This window comes from Nanorana parkeri, unplaced genomic scaffold (assembly GCF_000935625.1).
Source record: "Nanorana parkeri isolate BGI_ZX_2015 unplaced genomic scaffold, ASM93562v1 scaffold1402, whole genome shotgun sequence".
Taxonomy (NCBI): domain Eukaryota; kingdom Metazoa; phylum Chordata; class Amphibia; order Anura; family Dicroglossidae; genus Nanorana; species Nanorana parkeri.
In genome coordinates this window covers 84,281-95,926 of record NW_017307670.1, presented here as the reverse complement: position 1 = coordinate 95,926, position 11,646 = coordinate 84,281, and the positions used below count along the sequence as shown (strand labels likewise).

Here is an 11,646-nt window from a genome sequence, read left to right as displayed (position 1 = left end):
CTTGTCTTATTCCAGCCATAATGGTTACAGAAATCATGCCAACCTGGGAACTCAAGGCCAGAGATCTTACCAACCGTTTTCACTGCCATGCTGGACTGTGATAGCCAAAGGTTGATGTACTACAAGGAAATAAGCTGTTCTGTTCACTTTGCAGGGGAATTTTCTCTTGAATGAGATGAAGCTCTGCTGACTTACTCTATATCATCCAATCATGGAAGCAAAAATACTGGTTGTTTTTATTTTCCTTGCACATGATTGGGTATTCATTGAATTTTCACTATGTTCACTAAGCTAAGGGAAACTTCCCTTGCAAAATGAGCAGCATATTTGTCTTTAGTAAATCAACCACCAAGACTGTCAAATATTGCTTTTCTTCCTTACGAGGAAGATGGAAACCAGTATCATGGGCTGAGGCTTTTATTACTGTCAGCAGACTGTGACTGATAAACCAGTGTTTAACTTTTACATAGTATAAAAAAAACATAACTAGATCTAAACCTAAGTAAATATATACAAAAACATTACAAAAAGAAAAGAGAACAAAAGTCACCAAAAAGGTAATTCCTTACCTGTGTCTCCGCCACTCGCTCCAGTCTAAAAATCTGAAAAATTCTCGAGCAGCTGCGAAGGATGATGGGGCGGGCGCATGCGCAGTAGAGATGTTCGGCCGGGAGAAGAGGAGAGACACTGTGTAAGTCAATGCACGCAGCCCGGCAGCGTGCACCCGCACAGACTCTGTGGGACAGGAAGACACAGCAGTCAGCGCTGGATCAGAGACCGGCACGAGCGCTGGAGGGACTTCTGAAAACTCCTGGAAAGTAGAAGATGATTGGATCAAGAGACATCATGTAAGGTAAGTCCTTAAAGCAGCATTGGGAGGGTGGAAGTATTTGTAACTTTATTGTCACTTTAACCCTTGCAGTGGCTACCCCTGCAATGCAAGGGTTAAGTGCTCATTTTGGCCCAGGGTATAAAATAACAAAGATATACTCACTGGAACCTCTGTACCTCCTGGCTGCTAGACCGCTCCCTGCAGCATCTCTCCCCCTCTGCTCCGGTGCTCTAATGAATAGTCATCACATCTAGTTCCGTGAGTATATCTTTGTTATTTTAGACCCTAGACAAAAATGAGCACTTAACCCTTGCAGTGCAGGGGTAGCCGGACAGCAAGGGTTACGTTTCATTCTGCCCTGAGTTCTTCTTTAAGGTAGAATGCGATACCACATTATGACTACTAGATGGAATAGAACACCAATGAAGCCATTTATTATATTTTAAAAAAAAACAAGACTATACTATGTAATTAGAAAGTTTTCTTCCATTCTCTTTAACTGGTTTCCTGAACATTTCTGGAATTTGGCTTTCAATTTGCACCTCTCAGCAAACAAAGTTAAATTTCAATAGAACTGTTTAACTTATTTCAATGTCTTTATTAGGAAATTGGCAGTGTTACTGAGAAGTGCGTTAGCTATGAAGATCTATCATGTTCTGTTTGATTGTTCTGCTGAGATTAGCTCAATCTGACTAAATCTATGTATCACTTCTGCTTGGCACCACTTCAGAAAGTGCATCTGAAATTCAACTTTCAGGCTACTTAGGTTTTGTGATTTGAAGTACCGATTGTTAAATAATCAGCGGACATTCCTTGTTGATGGGACTGCAGTTATTTTCACTGAAACTCTTATAGTGGTGCACTGACTGTATATTTAACTCATAAATGTGGATGGGGGTGAAGATTTTACAGGTTTGCAATACACCTACTAAAGCCCAGTTTAAGCCTTGTTTTATACAGGCTACAAAATACATAACAAGTAAAGAATATGGCATTCTTTATTTTCAAGAACGGGGGAAAAAGGAGTAACGCAAAAATTAATAATAACAGAGATTATTATGGATTGAGCTCCAGGGTTTCAAAAAATCGTATTCAAACAGTGCAAACCCCCTGACATAGAAATCCCATACATGGAGCTCTCCAATGAACATATATTCAAGTGTGATATAAAGTGTATCCAACCATTTTTAATTAAACATTGCAAAAAATAGAGATAAATCACCTCATTACATAGCATTTAAAACTTTTAAAAAGAACCACATAGCTTCCCTTAAATTACCCCGATATGGGACAGAGTAGTCAGGGTTAAAGTGCCCGCAGGATAGAGCAGCAGTCACTGATATGAACGGATACACCGTTGCGAAGCGGTGGATACAATTGTATCAGCATATGATGATGGGATTACTCACTTTTTATTCAATTGTGGCCACAAGGAAGAGAGTCCATACTTCTGTAGTAGGTGTCCTGGTGGTGTTTTAATAAAGGTATTTGTAATCCTGAAGATATTTGTAATCCTGCTGGTCGTTCAGATGATTCCAACAATCGCACAATTTTTCATCAAAGTTAGTCCCGACCGGCATCACCGTGCATCAAATATGGGGAGCAGCCCGACAGTTCCCCCTGCAAGTGCAGCCGCACATTGAAACAGGGGTAGGCAGAGTTCCACGGGCAAGATATCCAATAAAGTGCTTGATCGGAGGTCCGGCTGTTATTGAAAAAATGTGCGCAAGTGACACTCCACTCAGTCCCAATTAAAAGTTGGTGGTCTGTGCTCTTACTATGCTGTGTGAGCGGGCCTCGCTCAATACAATCAGTACAGCAGAGGCTCCTCAGCTCAATCACTGCAACGGCACACAAGCAGTAAGTCCTGGGTCCTTAGTGTTGCTAGGTTCCCTGATGAACCAGGACTTACTGCTTGTGTGCCGTCGCAGTGATTGAGCTGAGGAGCCTCTGCTATACTGATTGTATTGAGCTACTACAGAAGTATGGACTCTCTTCCTTGTGGCCACAATTGAATAAAAAGTGAGTAATCCCATCATCATATGCTGATACAATTGTATCCACCGCTTCGCAACGGTGTATCCGTTCATATCAGTGACTGCTGCTCTATCCTGCGGGCACTTTAACCCTGACTACTCTGTCCCATATCGGGGTCATTTAAGGGAAGCTATGTGGTTCTTTTTAAAAGTTTTAAATGCTATGTAATGAGGTGATTTATCTCTATTTTTTGCAATGTTTAATTAAAAATGGTTGGATACACTTTATATCACACTTGAATATATGTTCATTGGAGAGCTCCATGTATGGGATTTCTATGTCAGGGGGTTTGCGCTGTTTGAATACATTCTTTATTTTCCTGTTAATTGTATCTAAACCCCAAAACCAAAATGTAATCTATTGTAGCTAGCTTGTAGACCTTAAATGTGGCAACTGCATTAGTTTTCTATTTTGGGCTTTTTTTTCCCCTTTTATTTTCACCTGGTTACTCTGCTAATAGCATCCTTCCAGTCCTAGGATGACAAGACTTACTTACGCTTCTGTATCAGGACAACAGAAAAGAGATAGGATTATGGAACCGCACCTTCTCCTATTGTCCATAACATAGAGGAACATAGTCCTCAGAAATTTTATTGATAACATTAGCACCAAAATAGCGAACTGGCCTGGGTTCAGTTCACTTGATTGTTCACCGAACCCAGCCAAACTTCCGGGTACAGCAAATGTCTAGACAAACTGAGCCCAGGGTAAAGACAGAAAGATAACCCCACAGTGCAAGTTTGGAGAATCTAACTTTTTTATAAATACTATTAATACACCCAATAGAAGGCTTCCCTTCAGAGACCGGCGCTGGTGCTGGTCTCTGATCCAGCGCTGACTGCTGTGTCTTCCTGTCCCGCAGAGTCTGTGCTGGTGCACGCTGCCTAAAAGCATATTTCCACTAATGCCATATATGGACAAATCATGCACATGATGCATATATTATGCTGCTTCACAGTTTAGACAAAAATGGTTAGCTCATGCATTTACATTCCTGCATACATCAATGCAAGCAACACAACGTAGAGCTAATTTGCACACAATCACCTTGCAATTCATGCAGGGCTTTGCACAATACACCTGCTGGGTGTGTACACACTACAAAGGTGTCTAGATTCCACCAATAGATCATGCTGGGAGGGAACACACTACAGAGGTGTATACTTGTTCGTCGTGTGTTTATAAGGTTAGTAAATCAACCCCAGTGTCTCTCCTCTTCTCTCGGCCGAAGATCTCTACTGCGCATGCGCCTGCCCCATCATCCTTCGCAGCCGCTCGAGAACACTGAAGTGCCAGACCGCTGCTCTCACATACTGCAGTGGTCTGAGTCTCCAGCAGTCTGACACGCCCCCTGCACATTGCTCCAATCAACAAAGCTCCAGCTCCCTACAACAGCGTTGTTGATTGGGGTACAGTTCAGGGGGCATGTCAGACCCCCCCCAAAAAGATTGCCTCTGTGGCCCTGGCAACTTCCTGCTTTCAACACTGCTATTAATTTGCTGTTGTGAGCATGCATGCCAATTTGCTACTGTAAGGTATGCAGGGTGGACTACACTATTAGGCACTGATGGTTAGCTTTCCGCTCACTTTCTGCCAAGTTCCAAGGACAGGAAGTGAGGTCAAAGCTTTCTAATTGGGAAAAAAGCTATCTACTTACCTCCTTAAGTGCTATGACATCTCCACCAGTACAGTGGTACCTCGGTTCACAAACTTAATTTGTTCCGCGACTCTGGTCACAAACAAATTTGGTTGTGAACCGAATCAAACGGTGATCAGACCGCGATCTCGACTAGAGGAAGCCATGACCATGTGTCCAAACAGGGAAAATGGCTGCAGTTGTGTTCGTCAACCATAGCGGAGTTCGCGAACCGAGGTACCACTGTATATCTATTTCCATCCAACTGCAACGGCCACTACAAAGCCAAATGATGGGGTCATACTTCCTTGATGGACTTGATGTGGCATAGAGATTAAACTAATGAGTCCCTTGTGGGATATTATAGAGACACAAATTACTGCAGGGGAATCAGCCATTAGAGTTTCTGGTAGAAATGAGCAGAAGGCAGCTAACTCATCCCATTGGACTTTCTTTATTATGAGAATACCTCTTTCTCATTGATATTTTGTTTATCCTTGTCGGCTTATTTATATGTTTGTCAGCAAAGAGAATAATAGAAGTCCTCGCCGCTGTTTTCTGCTGTCTGATATTATGTTCATCTATTGTGGTTAGAGTACTCATCTTTGTCACCAGAAAACTCAGGCTGCTTCTAGTAAATCTTGTATTCCAGACTTGTTTCTTTGTAATGGAAAATCTATAAGGAAAAAAAATAATAATCCTTGAATCTAACTAAAGAAAGGGACTGAATAACAACAGAGAAATGTAAATACATATCATTTTTTTGTGTCCTTCACACAATCGAGCGTTGGTGAAAGCGATGTGGATTCGGCTCCATCTTGTGGACAGTTCATGTTAGTACTGGAACTTTTCTTTTTACATTTTACCAAAATAATGGGTTTCTTTAAAGAGACTTTCACCAGACCATTCATTTCAACAACAGTTCTTCCCATTAAATGATATGTGTATTTAAAACTGAACTCCAAGCACAAATACTTTTTTTAAAATAAATTCCTCAATCGCCACAAAGAAAATAAATCCACTTTGTGTGCATTATACAAATACTACCAGGGCAGTAGCAATGACAGCGATATCAGCAATGTGCTTGCATAGAGAGCAAAGCTGTGGGAGGGACCCAGCAGGCTCCACCAAACTACAGGCTGACTGCAGAAAACTACAGGAGGGGTTAGATACAAGACCAATCACCGTGCACAAGGAGAGAGAGCAACTGTGACCGGTCTTTATTACAGGAACCTCCTGCACAGAGGCAAGTTGGATTGGATTGCTGCAAACATCTGGGAGAAATACACAAAGCCCACCAATATTCAAGTAAGAATACACATGGCTCTTGTACTTCAACAATATTTGCTTATCCCGGAGTTTCTTTCTGCTTCTATCATTAATTAATATAAAACAGGCAGGTTTATATCTGATTGGTGGCTGTAAGAAACCTCAGAAGTAATGAGTTCAGTATGTGAAAGACTGCAAGTAACCTGCAATGGTTGTTTTGGGGAATTCCTTGCCTGCATAACAATCAGAAGCTCCTGGTAGTAAACCAAAAAAAGAGTAGGGTGGACTGGCACACTTTTTTTATGCCTGGTAGGATAACTGAAGTACTGAGTAGGCAGGACAAGCTCCTTTTAAGTATCTCTCCTATTTGACTGCAGGGTACATTCAATGACAAAGCGTTACAGTGATCTTAAAATACCACTAGCACCTTGCAAATGCTGGCTTCATGACATACAGTGGATGACTCACCTGTTTGCTCCTCTTGCAAAGAGAAAGTAATTGTGAAACTGGCCGGCTTTACCTCTGCAGTAAGGTCTGATTAATCTGTCCATACCATTTAGTGAATAAGCTACTATATATTCCTACTCCAAGATCCATAGATGACTTTCATATTTATTACTACATCACTATCAAAAGCCCCATAAAAATATGTACCCTAGAGTTACAGGGTAAAGCAGTGTAAAATTGTCCAGCACCAGGACAGTTTTAAGTAGGGATAATAAGCCTAACTGATGTATGCCTAACTTGTTTTCTATCTATTGGGGATAGAGTGGTGCATTGAATGTGAAATATACAACATGAGGTAGTTTAGGTGCACATTATTCTTGTACTGTAATCTACTGTAGCTGTTTTTCCTCCTAAACAATGCAGCAGCTCTGTTCCGCACACAAAAGGCAGCTGAAAGGCCAGATGGTCAGTAATAAGTGAATGCTTTGCACCCCAAATTAAAAAAAGCCCCATCAACATTAAATTAAAAGAAAAAAAAAACCTCACAAAATAAAGAAAAAAACTCATTTATAGCAACAACAAAAAATGCAATTTAACCCTAAATAAAGGCCGTGTCAAAATATAATTAACAAAATATACCCCTAAAATAAATAAAAAGTAAAAAAAAATAAAAAAATAAAAATACCACCCCCCTGCCCCCTGAAATAATAGTCTACTTTTTAAATGCATGCTTTGCAGCAAAAAAAAAAAAAGTTTGCTATGTACGAGACATCAGTTCAAAACGACCTCTGACCTGAAATGCATCACAAAATAAACTGAAACCTCCAATAATAACAAAAAAGGCAGCAAATGGGTTAATTGTTCAAAGAGCTTGCAATCACAAGTAAAGTACACCAGTTTCCTAACTGACACTACTATCACCCTATGCAGTTTGACAGCTTTGCCTATGCTTTCCCTACAACAGCTTCCAATTCACTGACACAATGGCTGTTTTATGTGCCGCTTTTTATAGGGAGGGGGTTGGATAATCCTAACGCCCCCTTATTGGCCCTTCCAAGGCTGCTGGCCATAGTTCAAAGAACATGCCGTGCATTATGGTGCTCAGGGGACCTTGTTTGGATGCTGAAACATGTGCACATGGTGGCTGGTCTGTATTCCTAATAGCTCTGATAGCAATGGGGCAACCACATTTACTTGGGGTCTCTCCAATGTTACTTATTCACACGTTTGGAACCAAGTATTATTTATCCAGAAACAATGTGCAGATGTGGATTGCTGATTAAACAAGCTTGCATCAAACTCTGAAATACAGAAGCTAAATAGAAGCTTTGTGCCTACAGCCTGAATAGGCTAATGTGCTGTCACCTACTCTGATTAAAATAGATCTAATTCCAATTACTAAAATCTCACCAAATGTTTAACATGCGTATGTTTTTAGTTTTGGGTAGAGTGGAGAGGGATTAGAAGACCTGTCAGGTTCTTATTGCTGTCAGTGTCCCTGTTATGAAGATTCACCATCTCTATTTGACCTGGTGACTGTTATCACTGAAAGTGAAAGAAAATCCCAAATTTTGGGTTGTCATCAGAACAGGAATCCTTGAGTCTATTTAAAATGACGAGTTTAACCAGCTCTACATCATGAAACCATTTATTTTTTGTTTCAAATAGCTGTTCATAAATTGATGTTATATATGAGACTTGGGAAGTAGTACATTATTTCAGCCTGAAGATGTCACCATTGAAACTACAAACCACTGAGAGATGGGGAAGCTGTTTCACATTTTTTATTATTTAGAGAGTTTGTTGGCTTTTTTGGGAAGGGGGGGTTAATTTTTGTGTTCAAATTTTTCCTTTTAACACCGTGAATTGTCACATAACATTTTTATTTGTCTTTTTGCTAAGATTTTGAGCAAACTGTCTATGCTCACCTGCAAGATTTCTCTAGAGCAGGGGTAGCAAACCTCCCTCCGGCCCTCCAGCTGTGGTGGAACTACAAATCCCATGAGGCATTGCAAGATTCTCACAGCCACAGACATGACTCCTGAAGAGAGATGCATCATGGGATTTGTAGTTTCACCACAGCTGGAGGGCCGGAGGTTTGCTACCCCTGCTCTAGAGTCTCTGCAATGATTACAAATGTTTAGGCATTCTCATGTTTATTTCCTTTGTTTGTATTGGTATGACACAAAAAAACTGGAGAAAAAAAAGGCCAAACCTGACACATTCCATGCAAAACTCCAAAAATGGACTGAACAAAATTATTGGCGCCTTTTCCAAATTGCAAAAAAATAATTGCATTCCAAGTTTTTGTGCAAAAGCATGGACAATCTCAAGGTTACATGTCCATCTCCAGAGATTTTAATGTTCCTTTGTCCACTGTGTGCAACATTGTTAAGAAGTTTACAGTCCATGGCACTGTAGCCAATCTCCCTGGACGTGGACAAAAGAGAACAATTGATCAAAGATTGCAACGGAGGATTGTTAGACTGGTGGATAAAGACCCTCAATCAACTTCCAGACAAAAGCTGACCTTCAGGCACAGGGTACAACTGTGTCAGCTCGCACTATACGTCACCATCTGAATGAAAAGGGATGCTATGGTAGGAAACCCAGGAGGACCTCACTGCTGACACAGGGGCTGTGGACAGACGAAACAAAATGACAGCTTTTTGGTAAAGCCCATCATTCTACTGTTTTCAGAAAAAGAAATGAGGCCTTTAAAGAAAAAAAATACAGTCCCTACAGTCAAACATGGTGGAGGTTTACTGATGGTTTGGGGTTGCTTTGCTGCTTCAGGCACTGGATGTCTTGACTGTGAGCATGGCATTATGAAATCTGAAGACTACCAAATAATTCTGGGGTGCAATGTTGGGCCCAGTGTCAGAAAGTTGGGTCTCCGTCAGAGGTCATGGGTCTTACAGCAGGATAATGACCCAAAGCACACGTCAAAAAGCACCCAGAAATGGTTTCAGATAAAGTGCTGGAGAGTACTGGACTGGCCAGCAATGAGTCCAGATCTGAATCCCATAGAGCAGTGGTTCTCAACTCGTGGGTCGCGACCCAAAAGTGGGTCGCGACACCCTCTGCAGTGGGTCGCGGCGTCATGTCTGCATAGACCGGCCCATCTGCATTAGAAAGAACTAGAGGGGGAATTTGTGGTTCAGCCTGTGGTACCTCCATAATGTCAAACTGTCACCTCTCTCCCTTGTAATAAATTAAAATGTTTCATAAATTAAATCATTTTTGGGTCACGCCTTAATGACCAAGGAAACATGTGGGTCCCGAGGTTACACAGGTTGAGAACCACTGCCATAGAGCACCTGTGGAGAGAACTCAAAACAAAAGTTGGGAAAAGGAACCCTTTCAATCTGAGAGACCTGGAGCAGTTGGTGAAAGAAGAGTGGTTCAAAATTCCTGTAGAGAGTTGTAAGAAACTCATTGATAGTTACAGGAAGCAAGCTATTTCACTTATTTTTTCCTAGGGCTGTGCTACCAAAAATTAATTGAGTGTGTCAATCATTTTGTCCAGTCCATTTTTGGAGTTTTGCGTGGAATGTGTCAGGTATGGCTTTTTTTCTCCACTTTTTTGTGTCACACCAATACAAACAAAATAACAAAACATGAGAATGCCTAAACATTTGTAATTGCAACAATTTTCTGCGCAAAGTGGTGCATTATCTGACTGAAAAGCAGGGGTGACAATATTTTTGGCCATGACTGTAGGTTACTCTTCCCATACTAAATGTATGTAAGCAATTAATATGCAGGTGGTATAATCAACTTGTCATGGCTTGACAAATGTGATGATCACTTAAAAGACTTAAGAGATTCCTCCTAAATTTGCTGCTCACATCTCCTGATACATGGGCCTGTTTAGGCATGAGGAAAATATCAGAGACATGTGCTGGGGACATATACCACATTGATTATTCCTGCAATGGTGTATGACCTCCTGTCGTGTTTCAATTACATGTGCAGATTATTGGCATCAAGCTCATTGAGTTGCTAAGGGTTTCCACGTTGGGGCACGTGGGACTGAAAGTAATTTTCCCTCCACTTTCCTTGTCAGTGGTTTAATAGAACACCACATATTGGTGAGAAAATTAAATTTTAATTGACAGAAATGCTTCAATGGTATGCAAAATTAATCTTCCCCAGTTTGTATCTGTGATGTTCAAAGTGAGCTGACATCAGGAAGTTATTAGCATTTTTACGTCAATGATTTGGCAGTTCTCTCTCTCTCTCTTAGATCTGCAAGGCTGAGTTCTATATCTTGGTTTTATTACCATTATTATAACTATTTTAAAGTGCATCTAAGGCCATTTTTCTTTTTTTTGGGGGGTGGGGATAAAGTTAGGGTAAGAACTTCTGACAGGTTTTTATTAGAGGTGCACCGAAATGGAAATGTCAAAACTGAAATGAAACCGAATTTTTTTTTTACCAGGCCGAAACCAAAAATGTTTTTAATTTTTTACAATATTTTATTTTTATTTATTTTTTATAAACTTTTTAATTTTGTATATTTATTTATTCATTTTTCATTAAATATTTTTATTTTTTACTTTACTTTTAGGGGCTTTGTGGAAATATTAGGGGCCCAAACAGACCCCTGATATTTCCCTTTTAAAATAGAAAAAGAGATTGAGGACACAGAGTCCTCAATCTCTTTTTCTGCAGCCCCTGTTATGAATGAACAGGAATCCTTTATACTGAGTGTTCCTGTTCATTAATAATTTGAGAACATTGTGTGTTTACTATAACCACAATTATGAATGAACAGGAGGTGAATTAGATTGCTTCCCATTCATTCATAATGGAGGCTTTAGTAATCATACTATGTCCTCAATTATGTACAAACACTCAGCGATCACTGATCACTGACTGCTTGCACCCACTCTCCATCCTGACAGCTGTCACAGGAGGCTGGGCGAGTGGTGCAGGGAGGAGAGTTCAGCCTCCTGTGACAGCTCGGGCTGTCTCCACCCACACACCGCTCTGCCGGACTGTGACAGGAGGCTGAGCGGTGTGGAAGGAGAGACGGCGGCCACTCACATCGCTCTCCTCCTGCAGCGCTCGGCAGCCTGTGACACTTTCTCTCCTCCCTGCTGGGACACAGAGCAGCGCCCAGTGGGGAGGAAAAAAAGCAGGGATGAGCTGCTGTATCGGCAGAAAAATGGCACTTTCGGCATAATGCCAAAAGTGCAATTTTCTGCAGATATGTTTTTGCGGCCGATATATCGGTGCATCCCTAGTTTTTATTGATGTCCTGATAAGCATTATAACCGGGACTGAAAGTGAGAGAAAATCCAAAACATTGTGTTTTCACTGGAAGAGAAATAAAGGGGAAATCTTCCAATTGGGGTGCTTGTTGAATGCTTCTTTTATTGGAGAGATCCCCTGTGTGTCCCTGCTGGGTCTCAAGAGA

At 41.0% G+C, this 11,646-nt stretch overlaps 1 protein-coding gene across 5 annotated transcripts in view; it reads left to right on the top strand.

Moving 5' to 3' along the window:
• The window catches only part of GALNT13 (polypeptide N-acetylgalactosaminyltransferase 13), a 219,951-nt gene that overhangs the window by 161,246 nt on the left and 47,059 nt on the right, over positions 1 to 11,646 (top strand). The window lies entirely within an intron of this gene.